We start from the raw sequence: 25,788 nt of genomic DNA, 5'->3' as shown, positions 1-25,788 counted from the left end.
GTTATAATCATCGGTCAAAATACTTATTCTTAACACTGTTCCTATCCTGTATCTTTTTCCTAAAATAAACCATAGGTTAGTGAGCATTGACATTTTGGGTCCTATAATCTTCTCTAACGCTAAAACCCTGTCTAACTCCCAATCTTATGCAGAGGAGATCATACTTATCAGTGAAGAAACTACATTATTTTTGTTATTGTTGTTATGAACAAATCATTCAATATATGTTGGTTTAACTTCAAGAAGGATCAGTATAATTTTCCATCTTAACAGGTATAAGAAGACAAATCCTGTGATTATCTCAATAGAAAAGGTATTTTACAAAATTCAGTGTTCATTCCTGAGAAAAACTTTCAACAAACCAAGAACTGAAAGAAACTTTCTCAACCTGATAAAGGTCATTTATGTAAAACCTACAGCTGACATCATACTTAATGTTAAATGGTCATTATCAGAACAATACAAGAATATCTTACTACTTTTACTTCAACACTGTAGTAGATTATAGCCAGTGCAATAAGACAAAGAAAAATAGAATTCAGATTGGTAACAAAGACATAAAACTCTTGTTTAACATGAGATGTTGACATGATTGGCTATGTAGACAATGTAATGAAAACTAAAATAACATGCTAGAATTATTGTGGTGAGTAAGGTTTTAGAAGACAACTGACAAAAATTTGCTATATTTCTATATACTCTCAAGAAATTGAAGCAATAAAAGCAATTTATAATAGCATCAAAAGTACACAAAATCTGACAAAAATGGTCAGATTTGTACACTAAAAATTACAAACATTGTTGAAAGTCACTAAAGATCTCAATAAAATCAGGAATATACTTTGTGGGTTGACTATCAATATATGTAAGATGTAAAATTTCTCGAAGTGTAGATATAATGCATTCCCAATCAAAGATCAAACAGGTGTTTTTCCCCTCTAAAATTAACAAATGAGTATAAAAATCAAATAGAAATGCAAAGTACTAGATTAACCAAAAGTCTGAAAAGCAATGATAACCACAACCTACTTTCAAGATCATTATAAAACTATACTTATCAAAAAGTATGGAGGTGAAGTCAAGGTAAATGATCTATAGAATAAAATAGAGACTGCAGGATTCGACTTACATGTATATTGACAACTGATTTTAGCAAATGTGCAAAGTATACTCAGGAGAAAATGAATCATCTTTTTGATGGATGTTACTGAAATTACCATATCCCTATATTTAAAATACTTTGATAAATGTTTTATGCTATATGCAAAAATTAATCCAAATTGGATCATATATAAAAATGAAAATCCTAAAATTATGAAAGTTTCTCAAGAGATCTTAAGAGAAAATCTTTGTGACACTTGGTTAGGCAAATATTTCTTAGATATTGCAACAAAAGCATATTCCATAGAAGAGAATTTGATATATTGGACTTTGTGAAAAATAAAAGCTTTGCTTTTCAAAAGTCACTCTTAAGAGAATGAAAACACATAATACAAACTGGGAGAGTATTTTTGTAAATCATGTATTGGCTAACAGACTTGTGGACAAGTTCCACAAACAGCTCTCAAAAGTCACTAAGAAAAAAATACTGAAAATACTTAAACAGCTACTTCAAAGAAGGTATAGATTTCCAATAAGTATATGATTTCAGTAAACATATATATTATTTCCAATAAATGTATGTTTTATATATGCTCAAAATCATTGATCAGTAAGGAAACCCAAAGCAAAAACACAATAAGATGTCACTCCACACTCATATTGTAACAGCTTAATTAAAAAAAAAAAAAGAAAGAAAAAGGAAGAGAGAAAAAGAACAAAAAAAGCCATCATAACAAGGGTTGGCAAGGATATGGAGGAACTGAAAGACACTATTGGTGAGAATGTAAAATAGCCTCTCTGCACTGACATTGGAGGCTGTGGCAGGAGGTGTGCCCTGTGCATGCAGAATATTGCCTGTGAGTTCCTGGATGGGTACCTGCCCCCTAAATGCTCTTTCAGAACTGCGTCATCATCACCAAGGACGACACATCCATCCAGATGAATGTGATCAAGATTGACAAGGTGACAGGCAATTTCAACAGCTAATTTAAAACCAACGATATCTGTGCATCCATTTGCAGGATGGATGGGTCTCATGACTCCATCCTTGGACTTGCAAAGGCCTTGGGCAATGTTTCAGTGAACTTCTGACTGGAGAGGATAATGGATGTGGAATATTTACCATAAATAAATAGCAACCCCTCTCCCCCACAAAAAGAAAGAAAATGTAAAATGGCACCTCCACTTTGGAAAACTGTTTGCTTGTTTTTGTGTTTACCATACCATACTGTCAGTCCACTCCTAGATATTTTTTCAAGAGAGTAAAAGCTATTTATCTGCATATATAAAGACTTGTATAGAAATGTTCTTGGAAACTTTATTTGTAATAGCCAGAATCATGTAATAATCTATTAACAGATAAGTAGATGAAAAAATTGTAGCATAGTCATACAATACTACTCAGCAATAAAAATATAAATATGATACATATGTAAATTCCATCTTTATGCTGAGTGAAAAAAACAGGCATATAAGAGAATTCACTTGACAATTCTATTTATGTAAAACAAAAAATGCAAAGTACTCCATTGTGACAGAAAGCAAATGTGTATAATATACTGCTATTATTTTATTTTAGAAGTTTAATTATATTTTAAACCTATTAAAATAAGTAAAAATATATATTTGTAACTTTAACTTCTTTTTTAGCATTTCCAGACCTCCACATATCTTTGTCTAAATCCAAAGTTTTATCTGATTTTATACCCCTTTTTTCATAAAACTTTTTAAGATTTATTTTAATACAACTGTGCATGTAATATATTGTCTCACCTTTCATTTGTTTAAGAAATCTGTATTTCACCTTCAGTGCTGAAAGATAGTCTCTCTGGGTATAATATTCTAAGTTGAATTTTCTTCTTTATTTCATTACATAGAGGATGACTCTCCAATGTCTTCTGGCTTACATTGTCTCTAGTAATGAATCTTACATATTTTATAATCTTATGCCTCTGTAAATAATGTACGTTTTTAAAATTTTTATTTATTTATTTTGAGAGAGTGTCTGTATGATGAGCAGAAGAGTGGCAGGGAGAGAGAGAGACAGAGAGAGAGAGAGGAAGAGAGAGAAAGAGAATCCCAAGTGGGCTCCATGCTGTCAGCACAGAGCCTGACATGAGACTCGATCTCATAAACTGTAAGATCATGGCCTGAGCTGAATCCAAGAGTCAGATGCTTAACCAGGTGAGCCACCCAGGCACCCCAATGTACATTTTTTTCAATGATTGCCTTTAACATTTCTTTGTGTTTGGTTTTCAGAATTTTGTCTTTGCTGTACTGGACATATCATTTGAATCTGTGTTTGTTCGTGTGTGTATATGTTGGTTTTTAACATATATTTTAACATGTATTTTAACATATATTTTAACATGTAAACATACATTTAACATGTATTTTGAATACATGCTGTTTCTAAGATATTTGTTTAATTGATTTAATGATTTTTGGAAAATTTCTTGACATTTTCTGTAAAAGTTTACTCTGTATTCCTTTCCTTCTAGGATTCCAATTACATTTTAAACAGTATGTTTTTATTAGTGTCTTGTTAACATTGACTGCTCTGTCTCTTGAAAAGTTTTTTTCTTTCCTTCTCCTTCCTCTTCTCTTGGAATTGTGTACTTTTGCAATAAAATCTAGAAAACCTATGTAGCACATATATATGCGATTCTTAATCAGTCAAATAGACCTGACTTGTCTTTAGGTTTTCTAGTTATTCTGATTGCTTTCAGGACAGCAATTTCTCTTAATCACTCCTTGTGTGAGGAGAAATAAGAGGAGATTTCACAGTGCTAATTAAAGAGCTAAGAAAGGTTGGCTAAAACAGAATCTACAGAATTTCATGAAATATTTGGCCATTGATATTTTTCATTTCACACAGAACAAATTCCTATTAAAGGGAATAATCTTCTGTCATAGCCTCTTCTCAGATACTTAATTATAATGTTACATACATTTGCTGGCTAGTAGACTGAATCAGAGAGGTTTACCTGTATGCATTGGACAGAATAGCTGGGTATTAAATTTTTATTTGGCAAATCCCATTAGCAGAATGTAAAAAAAAAAAAAAAAAAAAACACTAAAGGAGTACCTTTGCAAGCGGTACTATGAAAATGGGGTGAAATTAATGTACTAAGAGTGTAACATGGAATACAGTGTAACAAAATGAAACAAAGTGATAGTTTTCCTATATAGTTGTTAGCATTAGGATAAAGTGATCTTTTTATAGATAGAATTAAAGTGGTAGAAACATATTCAAGGTTAACTATGTTCCATGTGGATCTGAATGAATTTGTCTTAGCCAACTGGTTTGTGTATTTGAAGATCTTATTTAATCCTTCAAGTAATAACAGTTATGGTGCTTTTTTTTAATAAGTTTTAGTATCTCTTGTTATTATGGGTCACCTTTCTTGATAATGGGGGGATTTAACGTTAATTAAAATGCTTCAGAAATCATACCTTAAATGTAACTTTTATTGTTGAGCATCCTACTCCATCAGAAAACTAAAAACATATTTGGAGAGACAGAAATGTCAGCAGAGTAGGAGGATTCTAGGCTCACCTTGTCCCATAAATACTAAATAAATATCAAATCATCATAAATTCCCCAGAAATCAACCTGAAGACTGACAAAACACTAATGGGAGAGAAGAGGCCGTACTGAAGAAAGCAGAAAGTGTAAAGATGTGGTTTAAGGGTGAAACAAATCCTACCTGCTGTGGAAGGGTAGGAGGCACGGTGATGGAGAAGGGTGAGAGAGGAGCTCACAGGGGAAGGCACAAGGAGAACATTTCCTCATAGCCATTGGCTTGGGAAATGGGAGGGGCTGAATTACCTGAATTCTTGCAACCACCAAGGCTCAAAAGCCTGGAGTTTTAAAGGTCAGTGGACTTGGCTGGAGTAGAGCCCAATGGACACTATGCTACTGTTGGAGAAAAGGCAGACATACAACCTGGGTGGCATCCAGCATGGAAACAATGATCTGAAGAGCTCCTGGAGCACACAGTGGGAAGATTATTTGCTCTTCTTTGAGCATGTCCTGAGACACAGCATTTGTAGAGACACTTTTCCAGTACAAAGATGTGCCACTTCCTTCCTCCACCTCTCAGCATAAACACAGAGCCACCTGCAGGAAGTAGCACAGTGTGGACATTGGCTGCCTAACTTGCTTACACCAAGCCTCACACATCTACACTCTGGTGGAACTGACCTCCTCAGTCATACTTGGCTAAGTCCCAGCATGTCAGGCCCCTCCTCCAGAAGACCAGCACAGGCCCCCTGCCCACACCATGTCTCCTGAGAGTTTTACAGGGTGTCAGTTCCAGAGCAGATGGTGACACATCTCATTTCACAAGCAGAACAGAGCACAGTTAATTAAAACTCACCACATTCAGGCTAGGGAATAATAAAACACTGCTCACAGTAGAAAAGGAGAGCCTCTGCAGATGACTGGAATGAAAGAGCAGTCAAAACACAATAGCAGAGGCACTGGAGGCACTCCCTGAAATGCTAGGCCTTGGGCACTACATGACCTCTTCTTCATAAGGCATTTACTTTCATAAGGCATTTTTCAGGAGCAGAAGACACATGTGGCTTTTCTAACACAGAGAAGAAGGCAGAGACATAGACAAAATGCCAAGATGGAGGAATGTATCCAAAATGACAAAATAAGAAGGCCATGGCCAGAGATCTAACTTAATTAAATGGATATAAATAACATGCCTGATGGAGAATTTAAGGCAACAATCGTAAAGATACTCACTGAGTTTGAGAAAAGAATAGAAGACATCAGTGAGGCCTTTGCCACAGAGATAAAACAGTTAAAAAAGAATTGATCAGAGATGAAGAGTGCAATACATGAGATTATACACACTATTGATGCAATGAACAGCAGGCTAGAAGAAGCAGACTTAGAAGACAGTGTCATAGAAAGTAATGAAGCTGAACAAAAGAGAGAAAGCAGAATTATGCAAAATGAGAATAGAATTAGGGAATTCATTGATTCCACCAAACATAATAACATTAATATTATAGAAGTCCCAGAAGAAAAAGAGGGCAAAAAATTTATTTGAAGAAATAATACCTGAAAGCTTCCCTAATCTGAGAAAGGTAGCAGATATTCAGATCCAGGAGGCACAGAGAGCTCCCATCAAAATCAACAAAAGCAGGCCCACATCAAGACATATTATAATTCAATTTGGAAAATATAGCAGTCAGTGAAGAAAAAAATCTTAAAACCATCAAGACAAAGAAAGTCCTTCACTTACAAGGGAAAACCCATGAGGCTACCAGGAGATTTTTCATCAGAAATTTGGCAGGCCAGAAGAATGGCATGATAGATTCAAACTGCTGAATGGGAAAAATCTGCAGCCAAGAATACTTTATCCAGCATGGTTATCATTCAGAATAGAAAAAGAAATAAAGAGCTTCCCAGACAAACAAGAACTAACGAGTTTGTGACAACTAAACCAGCCCTGAAAAAAATATTCAAGGGGATTCTCTGAGTGGAAAGGAGAGACCAAAAGTGACAGTATAAAGCAGGAAACACAAAAGCCGTAAAAATGAATATTTCTGTGGAAAATCAGTCAAGGAACTCACCAAAAAAGGATATAAAATATAATAACATACACCTAAGATGTAGAGAGGAGAGGGGAAAAGAATGTGTTCAAACTTAATGGCCACCAACTTAATATAAACTACTATTTGCAGAAGAAGTTATTTACAAACCTAATGGTAACTGAATACCAGAAACACTAATAAGCATGCAAAGAGAAAAAGAGAAAGAAATCTGAATATATCACTAGAGATCATCAGCAAAAAATGAAAGAGGGGAAAGACAAGAAAGGATCAGAGCAAATATCCATAAACAACCGCAAAACAAGCAAAAACTTGCAATAAATATACCTATCAATAATTACTGTGAATGTAAATGGACTAAACAATCAAAAGACATAGGGTGATAAAATGGATAAAAAACACAACCTATCTATATGCTTCCTGCAAGAGACTCATTTTAGGCATAAATAAACCTTCATATTGAAAGTGAGAGGGTGGGGGCGCCTGGGTGGCACAGTCGGTTAAGCGTCCGACTTCAACCAGGTCACGATCTCGCGCTCCGTGAGTTCGAGCCCCGCGTCAGGCTCTGGGCTGATGGCTCAGAGCCTGGAGCCTGTTTCCGATTCTGTGTCTCCCTCTCTCTCTGCCCCTCCCCCGTTCATGCTCTGTCTCTCTCTGTCCCAAAAATAAAAAAAAAAAAAAAAAAAAACAAAAAAAAAAAAAAAAAAAAGAAAGTGAGAGGGTGGACAAAGGAAAGCCAGAGTTGCAATACATATATAGAACAATGTGGGTTTTAAAACAAAAAAAGTAGTAAGAGACAAAGAAGGGCATCATAAAATAATAAAAGGGACGATCCAATAAAAAGATAACACAATTGTAAATATTTATGCACCTAGCATGGAAGCACCCAAATATATAAAACAGTAATAAACCTAAAGGAACCATTGATATCAATACAATAATAGTTGGGGACTTTTTAACACCTCACTGACATAAATGGACATATCATCCAAGCAGAAAAATCAACAAGGAAACAATGACTTTGAATGACACACTGCACCAGATGGACTTAACAGATGTATTCAGAACATTCCATCCTGAAACAGCAGAATACTCATTCTTTTACAATGCACATGGAACTTCTCCAGGATAGACCACATCTTGGGCCAAAAAACAGGTTTTCACAAATATAAGAAGACTGATGTCATACCATGCACCACTTCTGACTGCAATACTATGAATCTAGAATTTAACCACAAAAAAACATTGGGAAAGACCACAAATACATGGAAATTAAATAACATGCTACAAAACAACAAATGGGTCAACCAGGAAATAAAAGAAGGAATAAAAAAGTCCATGGAAATATATGAAAATGAAAGTGAAAACAGAACAGACCAAAACCTTTGGGATGCTGCAAAAGTGATCCTAAGAGGGAAGATTATAGCTATACAGGTCTACTTCAAGAAACAAGAAAAGTCTCAAATAAACAACCTAACATTACACAAAAAGGAGCTAGAAAAAGAACAATAAACAAAGACTAAAGCCAGCAGAAGAAAGGAAATAATAAAGATTAGGACAGAAATAAATGATATAGAAATTTAAAAAACAATAAAACAGATCAATGAAACAGGAGCTGGGTCTTTGAAAAAATATTTAAAAAAGTAATTAATCTCTAATCAAACTAATAAAAAAGAGAGAAAGAAGGGATCCAAATAAACAAAATCACAAATGACAGAGGAAAAATAACAACCAACACCAGAGAAATACAAACAATTATAAGAGAATATTATGAAAAATTATATGATAACAAATTGGACAACCTGTAAGAAATGGGTAAATTCTTAGATGCATATAATCTACCAAAACCGAAGCAGGAATGGGCACCTGGGTGGTTCAGTTGGTTAGGCGTCTGACTCTGGCTCAGGTCATGATCTCACGGTTCACGGGTTCAAGCCCTGTGTCGGGCTCTGTCCTGACAGCTCAGAGCCTGAAGCCTGCTTCGGAGTCTATGTATCCATCTCTCTCTCTGCCCCTCCCCTGCTCGTGCTCTGTCTCGCTCTCAAAAATAAATAAAGATTTAAAAAATTAAAAAAAAAATGAATCAGGAAGAAATGGAAATTTTGAACAGATTTATTACTAACAAGGAAATTGAATCAGTAATCAAAAAACTCCCAAGAAACAAAAGTTCAGGACCAAGATGACTTCAGAGGCAAATTCTCCTAAAGATTTAAACACGAGTTAATACCCATTCTTCTCAAACTCTTCTAAAAAAAAATTAAAAGGAAGGAAAACGTTCAAATTCATTCTGTGAAAAAATAAATAATCCAATTAAAAAATGGACAGAAGACATAAAAAATATTTTTCTGAAGAAGAAATACAGATGGTCAACAGACACATGAAAAGATGCTCAACATCACTTCTCAGGGAAATGCAAACCAAAACTACAATGAGCTGTCAGCTCACACCTTTTAGAATGGGTAACATTAGCAATATAAAGAAGTCTTGGTGACGATATGGAGGAAAGAGAACACTCCTGCACTGTCCATGGCAATGCAAACTGGTGCAGCCACTCTGAAGAACAGTACGAAGGTTCCTCAAAAAGTTAAAAATAGAACTACTTTATGAACCAGCAATTTCACTACTACATATTCACTCAAAGAATACAAAAATACTAATTTAAAGGGACACTTGCACCTGAAATTTATAGCAGCGTTATCTATATAGGCAAATTGTAAAAATAGTCCAAGTGTCCTTCAACTGATGAATGGCTAAGGAAGAAGTTTTATGTATATATACAATGAAATATTACTTAGCCATAAAAAATAATGAAATCTTGCCATTTGCAACAACATGTTTGTAGCTAGAAAACATTATGCTAAGTGAAATAAATCATAATGACAAAAATCATTTGATTTCACTCATATGTGGGATATAGAGAGAAAACAAATGAGCGAAGGGGAAAGAAAAAGAGGCAAACTAAGAAATAGACTCTTAACTATATAACAAACTGAGGGCGACCAGGGGATATGGATAAGGTGACGGGTGAAATAGACGATGGGGATTAAGGAGGGCATTTGCTGTGGTGAGCATTGCATACTGTATGGAAGTGTTGAATCACAGTATTGTACACCTGGAACTAATATTACACTGTATGTTTTCTAGCTGGAAAAGCTTAAAAAAGAAAAGCTTAAAAGAGAAATAAATTAAAGCTTAAAAAAGAAAACTAAAAACAACTTGTGTATCAATTCATCAGTGATTATGTAGATTTAGATTAGGCTTAGATTTCCTTAGTTTTAAGGTAATGTCTATTTTCTGTTCCAGGGTTTCATGCAGGATAGCAGTTTACATTTAGTTGTCCTGTCTCCTTAGGCTCTTCTTTCTTGTGACAGTTTTTCAGACTTCCCTGGTTTTTGATGACCTTGACGATATTGAAAAATAATTATCAGGTATTTTTGAGATCCTCCTATATTGGAATTTCTTTGATGGTTCTGTCATAATTAAATTGGGGTTATGAATTTTGGGAAGAAGACGACAGAAGTCAAATACCATTTTCCCCATTACATCCAGGGTAAATACTAACATGGTTTATCATTGTTGATGTTGACCTTGAATACCTGTTGAAAATAGTGTTTGTCAAGCTTTTTCACTGTAAATTACTGTTCTCTGTGTGTGTGTGTTTCTTTCTGCCTTTCACACTATTCAAATGATTCCAGCTTTGTCATTTAGGAGCTCTTTCAGTTGACTCATGTTTGTCTTCAACACAGATTCATCAATGTGAGTTATGTTTTTGTTTTGTTATTTTGTTTGCTTGTTAGTTTTTGCATGTTTTTGTTCTTCTTAGCATTTCTTTGCTTTCTGCTTTAAGCTTATCTTAGTATATTTCTCCAAAAAGCCTTGGTTGTTTCTGGTTTTTTTTATTGGAGACTGTTATTTAAATATACGATCTGGGTGTTACATTTGTTGCTGGGGGTGTGTTTTCTCTGAGGTCATCTTATCTGACAGATCAAGGAAATAAGTGTACATATCAACCAATATACAGGCACATATTATAAATATTTCTATATGCAATCATCTACATCCACATGAAGTGAAGCATGAGTACATGTGATATCTCTAATTCTTTTCTTTTTTTTTCAATTCTTATCCATTATCACATAGATCATTTTATTTTCATTGCCTTGCTTATCTGTAGCTTCTAATTACGAAACAAAGAGAATTACCTCCCGCAATCCACCACCATTTACTTAATTTAATTCCAATATATGTGTATAGTAGTATCACAATTACTAACCCATGTCCACATAGCCTTTGGAAATATTTTATAAACTAGAATACATGAAATTCCTTTTGTCTTTAATATTACAGATTTTATTTATTTCCAAATTGATTTGTATTGGCACTGCTTCCCCCCAACTTAAGTGAAGGTGTTTCACACATTTTTAGTATTGTTAGAATCTCCTATCATAGTGTGGATACCTTATCGGAAAGTTCCAATGTCCCAAATATTCTTTTAAATTTGTATAAATTAAGGTTTACCTTTTGTGCGCTAATGTTCCGTGTGTTTTGATGAATGCATAATATCATAGCCATCATTACACTGTCATACAGAATTCTTTCACATGCTAAAAATTATCTGTGCATTACATATAAAACCTTCACACCCTAACCACCGCCAGCGCTTGGCAATCTCTGATCTCTTTTGTCTTCACAGATTTGCTTTTCCTAGAATATCATGTAATTAGAATAATATGCTCTGGAACAATATACTTTTCAGAACGGATTCTTTTACTCAGCAATATTTATTAAAGTTTCTCCATATCTCTCCATTGCTTGACAGCAAATTTCCTTTTTATTGCTAAATAGTATCCCATTTTATGTTTTTCTCTAATTAGGTTATCTATTTATCTATTGAAGGACATCTTGGTTGCTTCTAGTTCTGGGAAAATTATGAATAAAGCTGCTATAAATATTTGTGTGTAGGTTTGTGTGTGGTCTTAAGCTTATATACCAGTTGGATAAATACGTAGAATGTGATCTTTGGACTACATGGTGAAATTATGTTTGGCTTTGTACAATACTGCCGAACTATCTTCCAAGTGGCTGTGTATTCTCTCCATAAATGATTGAGAGTTTCTGTCAATGCACATTCTCATTAGCATGTGGTTTTGTCAGGTTTCACTGGTTTATCCACTGTTGCTGTTGTTTAATTGTTGTCGTAGTTATTCTAATAGGTAATGTAATGGTACCAAATTTTTTAAATATGCTATTCCCCAATACTCTGGTTTCTCTTCAGATTGCATAAATCTTTCGCCTTTTAAATATGCTATTCCCTAATAATAAGTGAGGTAGAGGGGTGCCTGGGTGACTCAGTCAGTTAAGTGCTGACATCAGCTCCGGTCATGATCTCTAGGCTCATGGGTTTGAGTCCCACATCGGGCTCTGTATTAAAGCTCAGAGCCTGGAAACTGCTTCTGATTCTGTCTCTCTCTCTCTCTCTCTCTCTCTCCCCCTCCCTTGCTCTCACTCTGTCGCTCCTTCTCTCTCTTTAAAAATAAATAAACATTAATTTTTTTTAAATTAACAAAAATAAGTGAGGTAGAGCATCTTCTATACTCTTAGTTGTCATCTATATAGCTTCCTTAGTGAGTTGTCTGTTCAGATATTTTACCCATTTTTTCATTGGATTGTGGGTTTTCTTACTGTTGCACTTTAAGATCTCTTGCATATTTTGGATACAAGCCCTTTATCGGATAGGTGTTTTGCAGATACTTTTTCCACGTCATGACGTCATTCTCTTAACAATATCTGTATAGATACCCATTTGTAGTAGCACCATTTGTTGAAAAGACTACTATTTCTCCGTGGAATTGCTTTTGTGTCTTTATTGAAATTCAGTTGTCTCTATTTGTGTGAGCCTGTTTCTGGGTTTTTCTTCTTTGCTATTTGTGTGCCTATTTTTTCACAATACGACGCTATCTTGTTTACTGCAAGCTTATAATACATCTTGAGTTATGCAGTTTCAGTTCTGTTTATCTACATGCCTGTTATTCACTATGACCACACTGTCTTAATTACTGCAGCCTTATAATAAATTTTGAAATTGTATGATGTATGTCTTCTAACTTCATTCTTCTTCACTATCACGTTGGCTATTCTTTATCATTTGGTTTTCACATAAACTTTAGAATCATATTATCAAAATTCTAAAATTATTTTCTGTATTTAGATTAGGATTGCATTCAATGTATAGATTAAACTTGAAAGAATTAATATCTTAATTATACTGTGTCTTCCAGTCCATAAACAAGGATTGCATCCTCATGCATCCTTAATTGAGAGTTTCTTTTATATGTATGCATTATTAAATTCTAAATATATAAGGATTATCCTGCTTTGTTTCTATTTATTTACTTATAGTTTAAATCCACTGTGGTTTTGAACATATGTTATTTGATCTCTATCATTTTAAATATGTTGAAGTTTACTTTTAGACCCAAAGTATATCATATCTTCATGAATGTTCAATTTGCTTTGAGAATAATGTATATTTTGGTATTGTTGGATGGGGTATTTAATAAATGTCAATTGATCAAATTATTTAATGATAGCCAAGCAATTTCACACACACACACACACACACACACACACACACACACACACACATATTTCAATATATTACATCGTGGTGATTTTGATTTTAATATACAGCACTGAGGCACATGACACATAGCAGATGAAAACCACCACCACCAACAAAGTCTTTTTTATGACCTAGGTGGAGAAATAAGATAAAAGACACCTGGCCCTGTGTAGGTGACATACACGTACTTATTGGGAAATTAAAGAATCGCTCTTTATTCCCTAGACACTTGGCTAAAGATCAGCAGTTCAGGGCAAGTCAGAATTCTCTAATTCTGAAAAGGTTAGCCTAGTCAAGTTTCTTTGACAGTACAGGAAATTTTTTTAAAGCAAAAGAGTATAATCAGAACTCACCAAAAAGATTCTCTTAGCCTCTTTATACTCATACAATTGAAGTTATCCTAATCTTCTACCAATATTTCTTGAAGTATTATATACCCCTTTCAGAAACTTATCTCCTATTATAATGTTCATTTGAATATTATTAAATCATTGAATACCATTCTCTCATTTGCTGCTCTGAACGTCATTTGACAGATCCCAAAGTATCTAAAGGTCTGTGATGTTTAGTATATGTGCTGCTGAAGCGAGCACGTAAAGGTCTGTGATGTTTAAATGAATATTTTTAACTGACACTGTCTTCTATTTGTGGCAGACACTTAAAAGAAGGCTGCAAAAGTTTTAGTCCTTTATATACTCCATTTTATTTTATTTTATTTTATTTTATTTTATTTTATTTTATTATTTTTTAATGTTTATTTGTTCTTGAGAGACAGAGAGACAGAGCACGAGTGGGGCAGGGGCGGGGAGAGAGAGAGGGAAACACAGAATCTGAAGCAGGCTCCAGGCTCTGAGCTGTCAGCACAGAGCCCGACGCGGGGCTCCAACTCACAAACTGCAAGATCATGACCTGAGCTGAAGTCGGACGCTCAACTGACTGAGCCACCCAGGCGCCCCTATATACTCCATTTTAAAGCACATTGGCTTCTCTGTGTTCTCATCTATCTCAAAACCACCCAGCCATTTTCCTTTTTTAACACTTACATTCTTTTTGCTGCTAAAAAATACATTTTAACATTCCTTAATTTTCAATTAATGTAAAGTTACTTTGTTCTGAAATAAATTAAAAAATATGGTTGCTTATACTTGGAACTTATGTACAGTGAGATAGATGATAGATGGATGGATGGATGATATAGATTGATAATACACAAAGAATGGTGATGTTGTATACTTAAAGGAAACCAAAAATACAATAAATTATTTCTTTTAAATTTAAAACATTGTTATAAATTATAATGTTGGTAGTAGTAGAAGTAGCAAGTGTAGTAGAAGTGGCAAAAGTGACCATAGAATCAGAAGTATAGTTTAGATAGTGAGAATATTGGACTACTTTGTCCTAGTCTACTCTGCCATCTATAAGTATTACTGTACCTTTGACCAGATTTTCTTCTTTTTTAAATTTTTATTCATTTTAGTGTCATTTCCCTTTTTGTTATCTGAGATGACTGGCTTAGTCTCTCCATTGCTTTCTAACTTAAAAAATGTTGAATCTACCGTCTGGACATTAGCATTCGGGGGAGAAGTGTTATCGAATTCAATTATTCACAAACAGAGGGTTAATAAGCTTTAATAGGGAAGTTGTGATGGATGACAGTTTGAAATGTGATCTGGAGTGATAGAGTGATACAATGATGACCCATAAGTATTAATGAACTAAAGGAGAGACATAAGACAACAAAAGCATATTGAAAAAAATTATGAGTTGTGTAAACTTGAAATTTATGTAGAAGACAAAGCATTTCTGACAGCATATTTCTTTGGATTTGTGAAGACATTCAATTACATAAATTTAGCAAATGTTTAATGAATGAAAGGATAAAAGTGAGTTTTAATTTGAAACAATGAATATAATTAGGTTCTGAAGGTTGGGTTAATTGAATTTCCTAAAAAAAGGATTGGAATCCAGGAAATCAGAGGTCCAGTTCAAATTTAACTCAGGATTAATTCTAAGCCATTTACTGCCCTCAAGTCACTTTCTTCCAGAAGCTATTTTTCAAAAGTGAAGGCTGAAGAGAGCTGGTCTGAATGTGGAGTGAACCAGGAATCATGGAATATAAAGAGAATGGATGTTCTAAAATGGATGTTGTAAAAAAAAAAAAAGGTAACTATGTGACTTCAGGAGTGTGAGGGTGCAGAACAAATGCCTAGTTTAACACATGAAATACAAGACGTACAGAAACAGACGCAGTACAATTCCAGAGAATACACAAGGATGGGTGAACTCCCAAAAAAGCAATTCTGTAGACTGGTAACTGAGGCTAGGAAAGTCAAGAGGAAATAAAGAAATCAAATACATCCCTTCTTAGGTAGTTTTAAAACTCTCTCAATTGTCCTTATTTTTCATTTCCATATATTTTATAAATAAACCTTAATGTCATAAACAGAACACAGTCAATGTCTTTTAATTAGCGGTCTTTTCTTGTTGCTGTTGTTAGGTCACTGAGATTTTTCAAGCTGAAGTGGCCACATTTTAATAGCACCAGGTAGTCAAAGAACATGAACATGAATTTGACAGAATATGACAGAGAATTTCTGAAAACTCTTTATGCATGATTTTTTACATGATTTCATGAATGAAAGAATGTTAAAACATAAAATACATGCTGGAAAACAATGATTAGTTAAAACCTATAATATGTGTATGTATTTTCTGAGAAGTATGAATGATGGAAGTTGCAAATGATAAACATAGAATAATTGTGTGCTTCATTCAAAAGTGACAAAATAACGTGGTTTTTTTTTGTGGTAAAGGTAAAAATAATCTCCACTCATGAAAATGGATGCGTTTGTTTGAAAACCTTATATTCTACATGTGTTCCTTTCTTGATTGCTTCCTCATAAGCTTATTTAAGGAAAAAAATGTCTAAAAGAAAAATCTGAAGTATCAGGGACTTTAGCTGCAGATAGCATATTGAAAGTGTATTGCGTAGCTTAAAGAATCTCTAGGTGAGCCAAAAACAAGACTTGGAGTTTACACAGTTGGGAACAGTACCCAAAGAAATAAAACAGAGATGCCCTCCCAATGGGCATAGATTCTGCAGACAATGTGCAGTGGGCACCTCTGATATGTCCACTTCTGGAAGCCAAATTTGACATTGGGCCTGATTTTTTGTTCCTAACTTCTGAAGAAAATCGGTACATGTGATTGCCAGATGCTAGGTTACCCATCTGTGCCCTCGCTGTACTGAATCATAGGTTTTCTGAAGTACAGAAGACATAATACCTGTTCAAAGGCAAATACCTGCACCACTGACAACAGCGGACCAATTGGTAGCCTCCCTGTCTGAAATGAGATAAATTGAAATTATGCAGGGTAATGATTCACAGACCTTTACAACCTGAAAACTGTAAGTTAGTTGGGCTCTGCTGTCCAAGGTCCTGGGGAAAAGGGGGTTGGAGCTGAGTCCACTGTGGTTATGCATGTGTAAATCTGTAGGGGAACACTTCCAACTTCTTGTCCTACATATAAGGAGCTTAGAAGTCACCACTCTGTCCTAACAGTAAGTGAAAAGGTGATCCCACTGAAAAATCATTAACTTCTTGGATCCCTATGGGAAGTGAGGGCACAATAAAAATTACTGTGCCTACGATTGGAGAGATAGGCAAATACAAAGAATCACAAATAGAAACGACAGTGGAAACCAGTGCTGGGGTAGGAAAACCTGAACTGTATTTGATGAATTTCTGGAGGCTCAGTTCAGGCAACCCTGAGAGTGGAAAGCAGCACAGGACCCCGCCACAGGAAGACTCCTGCAATGTTATAAAACGTACTCCAGGAGCTTACCCGGATTTCCACAGTAAATGCCAGTGATAAATCTCATGTTTCTGGCGAGGGGAGGAATAAAGTCCCCTTTTGAAATAAACCAGAACACTCTGTTCTTGTTAACAAGACCTGCCTCAGGAGAAACTAGTTAACCAGAGCCTAACCTGCTGGGGTTTTATCAGAATTTACCTAACCTGAAGGAAGGAAAATCCTCAACTCCAGTCAGACTTAATCATCCTGTCCCACCCAAGGCAGAGAAGTTCACAAGTTAGAAGTCCGGAGGCAGGTTCACTAAAAGATTGAGACCTAATCTTAATACCGTTATGGATGCTTCCTGTTCCTCCACACCTCACCACTATTTAGAGCAGTTCCTTTTACCTGGTACATCATGTCCAGCTATGAAGAAGAAATTACAAGGCATAGCAAAAGGCAAAAAAAATTGAAGACAGAAAAAGCAGAAGGATCAGACATGGCAAGGATGTTGAAATAACCAGGCTAAAAATGTAAAGCAATTATGGCTAATATTCTAAGGGCTATAATGGACAAAGTAGATAGCATATAAGAACATTAGGCAATGTGAGCAGAGCAATGGAAATCCTAAGAACCAAAAAGAAATGCTAGAAATAAAAAAACATACTGAGGGCAATTAGTAAACTGGACACACATGAAGAAAGACCCTGAGCTAGAGGATATAAACAATAGAATACTGAAAAACTGAAAAAAGCGAACAAAGACTTGAAAGAACAGATCACAATATGTAAGGACTGTGGGACAACTCTAAAGGTATAACATAAACCTAATAAGAATACCAGAATGACAACAAAGACAAAAAGAAACAGAAGAAATATTTGAAACATTAATGACTAAGAAGTTAATTAATGTCAGACACCAAACCACAGATCGAGAAAGCTCTTTGAACACCAGCAGGATTAATGCCAGAAAAACTACACCTACACATATTATTTTCAAACTACAGAAAATCAAAGACAAAAAAAATTTAAAGAAGCTACAGGGAAAAATTTTTTAAGATACCTTACCTATAGAGGACCAAAAATAAGAATTGCATCCAAGTTCTCCTCAGGAACTATCCATGTAAGGAGAGTGAGATGAAATGTTTAAGGTACAGAAAGACAAAACACCCATCTAGAATTCTGTACCCTATAAAGTTATCTTTCAAAAGTGAAGGAGAAATAAAGGCAACAAAAATTTTTGTCTCTTTCTCAGGCAAACAAAAATGGAGGGAATTTGCTGTCAATAGCTTGCTTTGCAAGAAATGTTAAAATAAGTTTTTCAGGGAGAAGGAAATAATATAGGACAGAACCTCAGATCTACAAAAAGAATGAAAGAGTATCAAAGAAGGAATACATGCTAGTAAAGTAAAAACTTTTGTTTTTCTGATTTTTTTTCCTGTTTTTAGTTTATTTGAGAGAGAGAGAGAGAATCAGGGAGAGAGTAAACACAGAGAACCCAAGCACAGAGCCTAGCGTGGAGCCTGATGTGGGGCTCAATTCCACGAACTGTGAGATCATGACCTGAGCCGAAATCAAGAGTCAGATGTTTAACTGACTAAGCCACCCCGTTTTCCTTATTCTTCTTTTTTTTAAAGTTTATTTTTGAGAGAAAAAGAGACAGAGCACAAGTGGGAGAGGGGCAGAGAGAGAGGAAGACAGAAGCAGAAGACAGTGAGCTATCAGCACAGAGCCCGACATGGGGCTCAAACCCATGAACCTCAAGATCATGACCTGAGCTGAAGTCGGAGGCTTAACCAACTGAGCCACCAAGGTGCCCCTGTTTTTGTTATTCCTAATTAATACAACAGATAATTGTTTGTTAAAAATAATAGTAATGATACATTTGATTATATAGGCTATGCATATTCATCTACTCATATATACCTTCATGTATATTCATCTGTTTATCTTTATGCGTGTCATATAAGTGAAATGAATAAAAACATTGACACAGGATAATGAGAGGAAGGAATTGGGATTAATCTGTTTATATAAAGTATGCACACTACACATGAAATGACCTGTTGCTATTTGAAAATGGACTTGCAGTCAGAGAAAGACAAGTACCATATGATTTTGCTCATGCAGAATTTAAGAAACAAAACAGATTAACATAAGGGAACAAGAAAAAAAAGAGGGAAGCAAATCATAAGAGACTCTTAATGCTAGAGAAAAAACTGAGGATAGATGGAGGGGAGATAGGTGGGGGGTGGGCTTAATGGGTGATGAGTACTAAGGAGGGCGCTTGTTATGATGAACACTTGTTATGTTAGTGATGTATCCCTCAATTCTACTCCTGAAACCGCTATTACACTATATGTTAACTAACTAGAATTTAAATAAAAATTTGAAAAAAATATGGACTTGGATTAGTTATACATGTGTATTGTAAACTGTAGGACAACCACTAAAAAAGGTAAAAAAAAATACAACTGGTAAGCTAAGAAAGAGAGAAAATGGAATCCAAAAATTCTCAATTAAAACCACAAAAGACAGAAAAATAGTGGAAGACACAAATAGAAACAAAGAACATGGGGAACAAATAGATAAAAGTGATAATTAGGGTAGATGTTAATTGAATTATATCAATAAAATTTTGAATATCAATGATATAATGCACTAATTAGATGACGGAGGTTACGAGTGGATCAAAAATATGTCCCAACTATATGTTGACTGTAAGAAACCCACTTAAAGTAAAAAAGATACGTATAGATTAAAAGTAAATGGATGGAGAAAATTATACTATGCTAATACTAATCAAAATTAACCAGGAGTAGGCATGTTATGTTAATTTTAAGTAGAGCAAACTTCAGAGCAAGTGAAGTGATCAGAGATAAAGATGGCACTACATAATGTGAAAGGGGTCAGTTCTCCCAGCAGAATTCCATAACAATTCTTCTTCTTCTTCTTGTTACATTTAAATTAGTTAACATACAGAGTTGTCATCATTTCAGGAGTAGAACCCAGTGATTCATCTCTTACATATGTCACCCAGTGCTCATCCCAGAAAGTGTCCGCATTAATAAGCATCATCAATTTAACCCATCCCTCACTCACCTCCCCTCCAGCACCCTTCACCTTGTCGCCTGTATGTAAGAGTCTCTTATTCTTTTCTTTTTTATTAAAAAATTTTAAATGTTTATTTGTCATTGAGGAAGAGAGAGACAGAGCATGAGAGGAGGAGAGGTGGAGAAAGAGAGGGAGACACAGGATTTGAAGCAAGCTCCATGCTCTGGGCTGTCAGCCCAGAGCACGATATGGGGCCCAGACTGACAAACTGTGGCATCATGACCTAAGCCAAGGTCAGATGCTTAACCAACTGAGCCACCCAGGCACTCCAAGAGTCTCTTATTCTTCAACGTTTATTTATTTTTGGGACAGAGAGAGACAGAGCATGAACGGGGGAGGGGCAGAGAGAGAGGGAGACACAGAATCGGAAACAGGTTCCAGGCTCTGAGCCATCAGCCTAGAGCCTGACGCGGGGCTCGAACTCACGGACCGCGAGATCGTGACCTGGCTGAAGTCGGACGCTTAACTGACTGAGCCACCCAGGCGCCCCATCTTATTCTTAACGTGTATACACCTAACAACGCGGTGTCAAACTATGGAAGGCAAAAACTGATAGATCTCCAAAGACAACCTGACGAAACCACTATCATAGTTAAAGACTTCAACACCCCTCTCAAAAATGGAAGATCAAGCAGACCCCAAATCAGTAAAAACATACTTGAACTTAATAACACCATCGATCAACTGTATATAATTGACATCTATAGATTATTCCAAACTAACAATAGGAGAATACACCTTCTTCTCAAACTCACATGAAACATTCAAGATAGACCACATTCTGAGCCATAAAATACACCTTAGCAAAATTTAAAAGAATGGAAATGATAAAATGTCTGCTTCAGACTACAATGGAATACAACTAAAATTTAGTAACAGAAACATAACTGGAAAATATTTAAAAAGGTGGAAATTAACACACTTCTGAATAATACCTCATTGAAGAAGAAATTTCAAGAGAAATAAAAAATATATTAAACTAAGTGAGGGAACACATGATTTATCAAACTGTGAAATGCAGCCAAATCAGCTCTTAGAGGGAAATTTACAGCACTGAATGCATTTGTAGAACAGAAGAGAGATCAAAAATTAATCATCTAAGTTTCCACCTTAGTACACTATAAGAATAAGGGGCAATTAATACAAAGTAAGCTGAAAATGAGAAATAAGAATTCTAGCAGAAATCAATGAAATGGAAAATAGTAACTCAATAGAGAAAATCAATAAAAACAAAAGCTGATTCTTTGTAAAGATCAATAATATTGGTAAGCCTCTAGCCAGGCTAAGAAAAAAGAAGACCAACTTTCTGGTATAAGTAATGAAAAGACAAGACATAACAAAAAATACCATGGACATTGAAAGGAAAACTATGAACAGTATTTGTTCACCAATTTGATAACCTAGGTGATATGGAGCAAGTCCTTGAAAGACCATCTTCCAGACAATAAAAGATCAGTGGTTGTGGTGGAAAGAAGGAGGCAGAGTTGAATAGGTAGAGCACACAAGATTTTTAGGGCCGTGAAAATACTCTGAATGATGTTACAGTGATGGATATATGTGATTATACATTTGTCCAAACCCATAGAATGTATGACACCAAGAGTTAACCCTAAGGTAAATTATGGACTTTGAGTGATTATATTGTGTCAATGTAGGTTCATCTTTGGTAAAAAATGTATCATTCTGGTGAGTGGTATTGATAATTGGGGTAGCTCTGCATGTGTGAGGGCAGGAGGTGTGTTTGAAATCTCTCAGTTTGGTTGTAAACCTAAAACTTCTCTTAAAAACAGTCTTTGGAAATAAATAAATAAACTTCTTTTACAACATGCACACACAAATCCGCAGGGATGTGAGCTTAAGCAAAATTCAGACTCCTTCTGACATCTAGTCACCCAAACTTCATTTTTCATTGTATGTCCTTAACTTCCCATTAATTCTTCTGTTTAAGAAAAAGTAAGATAATATAATAAGAAAACACACTTCGGTCCCCCCGCCTTGATTTTTATATTGAGAACTTACTATCCTGTATTTCTGCTGATAAGGGTAATTTATATTTATTCATCAGTTACTATGCACTAGGTATTGCTTTAAATATTTTATATTTAATAATTCAATCCTCACAAATAATACAAAATATTTACTGAAATTTATAGATAAGAGAAATAGTCATTGAGAGTTTAAGTAAATTGCCAAGATAATACACACAGTAAGTGGAAGAACTGAGATTTGAACCTATGCAGTTTGGGTACCGACTCTTTGTTCTTCAACTTCATTCTTTTTGTCTGAATTAGACCCTACAGTAGGGATCAAGAATGCAAAAAGAAGGCAAATAGGAACTACTGAATTTAGAAATGGATATACTGATAAACTCTTAATACTTAATAATTAAAGTCATTATAAATGCATGTTTGCCTGGGATGATCCTAGGTTATAACCTCTGTTCTCTTATTACAATTAACAGTGCCTCTTTTATTCTCAAATTTTCCTTGTTTGGGAAACTAATTACAAATTCATCTTTTGAATAATGCCATTTGTGTTGCTAGAACACAGGCTTACATTTCAGAATTATCAATAAACAAGACTTGACATGTTGAAATTAAGGTTATCAGACTCTTATTGTTTGAGGGAGAGTCAGTCATTGTCCTCCAACTTGAAATCAAAGTGTGATAAATTAGATATATAAAATATTTGGGGTAACCATACAAGTAGAGATTATTTGTCGATATTGTTGATGGAACTGCTGTGGACTAAATATATTTCTTCACATATATATATATACAATAGGGAAAGTAATCATTGACTGACTTCCTATTTTTTTATTTAGTGATACATTTCAGTGGATAAAAGCTATGGTTTCCAATTACTTCACATTGATAAACTATGAGAGATACATAGTGCTAAAGGAATAAATTGAGCTTCCAGTTTGAGAAATACACCCTGGATTAATTTAAAATATTTTTAAATTTATTGCCATTATTCTCCAAAATTCCAAACTATGTGATACTTTAAGATACCCTTTTTGAAAGGAAAAATTATGACATATATAAGTGGCTTATAGCTGCTATAAATCTATTGTTTTATCAACTGAACAGCCTTATCAATCCCCTCCCCTACCACGAAAAAAAAAAAATTAGAAAAACCTTTGGGGAGTGTTTTATGGGGCATTAATTAAATAATAAGATATATATCTCATTCATATAACCTGGTAATTAGGATAAATTGTATTTGGGTGCACCTGGCTGGCTCAGTCGGTTAAGTGTGCGACTTTGGCTCAGGCCATAACCTCGCGGTTTGTGAGTTCGAGCCCTGCATCTGGCTCTGTGCTTACAGCTTACAGCCTGGAGCCTGCTTGGGATTCTGTGTCTCCCTCTCTCTCTGCCCCTCCTCCACTCACACTCTGTCTCTCTCTCTCAAAAATAAACAAACATTAAAAAAAAAGTGAATAAATTGTATTTGTTTTTTTTTTTATTTGACCCATCAATATATTTTAGTACTTCAGTAGAGACCAAAAAATATTTAAAGTATTTAAACCTAATTATATAAAACCAATAGGCTATTGACACAAAACAAATAGCACACATAGAAGTAAACAACAAGACTTTATGAAACAATAACACAATTTTGACAAGATAACTCTAAACTAAAACATGAATGTATGTCATTTGTACTGGGTAATTGGTACCATCTCTCAGGGCTGGCTGACAGGAAGTTTTTGTTTGTAGGTACATATGTATATATGTCATAAATGCATGTTGGTTTTCCTTTTGCCAACGTCCCTTTGTCTTTTGGGCAATGGACTTCGTTATATAAGGTTATGAGGGATGGTAAGGACAGCAGCTTTCAGAAACACAGGAAGTATCAATCTTGTCAGAAATGGGGCATTAGATGAAAGTTCCCTTTTAGTAAAACACAAAAAGTAAATCAGAAGAAGTGATTTAGTATTTTCAAGTAGGAAATTGGCTGCCTAAATGCTTTTTTGCAATTTATTTCCAAGCAAACTATGAGTGTTCCAGTAAGTCACAGACTCTCCAAAATGTCTTAAACTCTCCAAAATCTACATACGTTTCTAACGATATCATTATAGCAATAACTATAATGGGTGCTAGCTACTCAAATTCAAAGCAATACTAAAGAGAAAATTTAGAGGTCAATATTCATCAGGGTTTTTGTTGAAGTACTATCAATAGAAAATACCTTTTAGGCTTCTCTAGTTCTTAGCTACTTACCCTCTAAACACTGTGTTTCTTCCTAAAAAGGATTTTCTTTTCACCTTACATCCATAAGGATAAAGATTTTCTTCTCAGATAAATGAATGTAATGGAAGTAAATATTTTATTTATTTTTTTAAGTTTATTTATTTATTTTGAGAGAGACAGAGAGAGCATGAGTGGTGGATGGGCCGAAAGAGAGGGAGGCAGAGAATCCCAAGCAGGCTCTGCCCTTTCAGCCCGGAGCCTGTTGCAGGGGTTGAACCCATGAAACCGTGGGATCATGACCTGAGCTGAAACCAAGAGTTGGATGCTTAACCAACTGAGCCATCCAGGCGACCCTGAAGTGAATCTTTTTAAAAACTACATCAGCTTTCTCTATATTCATTTGATGAAGCCTCCCTTTTAAAAGGAAAGAAACAAGGACTATATCTGTTTTAAGCAAGTCGTCTCCTTATATTAATTGCATCCCTTATATTTCTCTAAGTCTGAAAATGTCTCACTCAATGAGTCTTATTTGTCCATAAGTGTTTGTATCTAGGTATATATGTATGTCCCTACATACATATTAAAAATAGAGCATGATTTCTTCCGTCTCTTTGTTTTACTTTGCAATGTTTCTATAGTAAGACCAGATCAGGAGTGGAAAGAGTATACAGATAAGTGGAAAACAAGGATTGCATACACAAGAGTGAGCAGGTTTTGAAACTAATTAAGAACCTCGCTACCTGGTCCTGAGCATCCCAAAGGAGGTGCAGAATTAGCCAACATGTACCCGGAGGAATGTGATGGTGCTGGCTTATGGGGAGGGCAGAGCAGGGAGGCACAGAACTTGAGGCTGGGTAAGCAAGTATCATAGACTTGGGGGCACCTTCCCAAACAGAGCTTAACACCCGGCAAAGACTTAGAAAATAGGACAAGGTCTCTGCTAGAGTGGCTCATAGAAACCTGAAGAAAATAAATTGTCCACACTGAGCAAAGTGGGAATGCCTGAGTTTCTCTGGGGCAGAGTACTGGAAGGGGTCAAATCGTTCAGAAAAGTGACCTTGCCGGAAGGAACATATTTTGTGAGAACAGAGCACCCAATGGAGGATTATATTCTGCAAGAATGTCCAAAGGACACATCGATTTACCAAAGCCATCAGGAACACAGTGGTGATAGAGGCACTGTCACCATTTTGTTCAGTATTGGCTTTCTTCTGCAGGCCAGGGCTGATGGCAAGACAGACAATCACAGAATTTGGCTCTATACCAATAGAAAAGGTGGAGCACCAGAGGGAACGTGGGAGTTTTTAACTTCCAGAAACCAGGGGACCACAATTACTATGGCACCCTGTGTATCCAAAAGATAAGCAAGGGTCTTGACCTAGAGATG

The 25,788-nt window shown here is 35.3% G+C and overlaps 1 pseudogene; it reads left to right on the top strand.

The window, feature by feature from the left end:
* Positions 1 to 1,942: 1,942 nt before the first annotated feature.
* Positions 1,943 to 2,193, top strand: LOC112867004 (small ribosomal subunit protein eS21 pseudogene; annotated as a pseudogene).
* Positions 2,194 to 25,788: the final 23,595 nt, after the last annotated feature.

The sequence above is a fragment of the Puma concolor genome, chromosome A2, assembly GCF_028749965.1.
Source record: "Puma concolor isolate L17-30 chromosome A2, mPumCon1.1.hap2, whole genome shotgun sequence".
Taxonomy (NCBI): domain Eukaryota; kingdom Metazoa; phylum Chordata; class Mammalia; order Carnivora; family Felidae; genus Puma; species Puma concolor.
The sequence above is the reverse complement of the archived record's forward strand: the minus strand, read 5'-3'. Positions and strand labels throughout refer to the sequence as shown.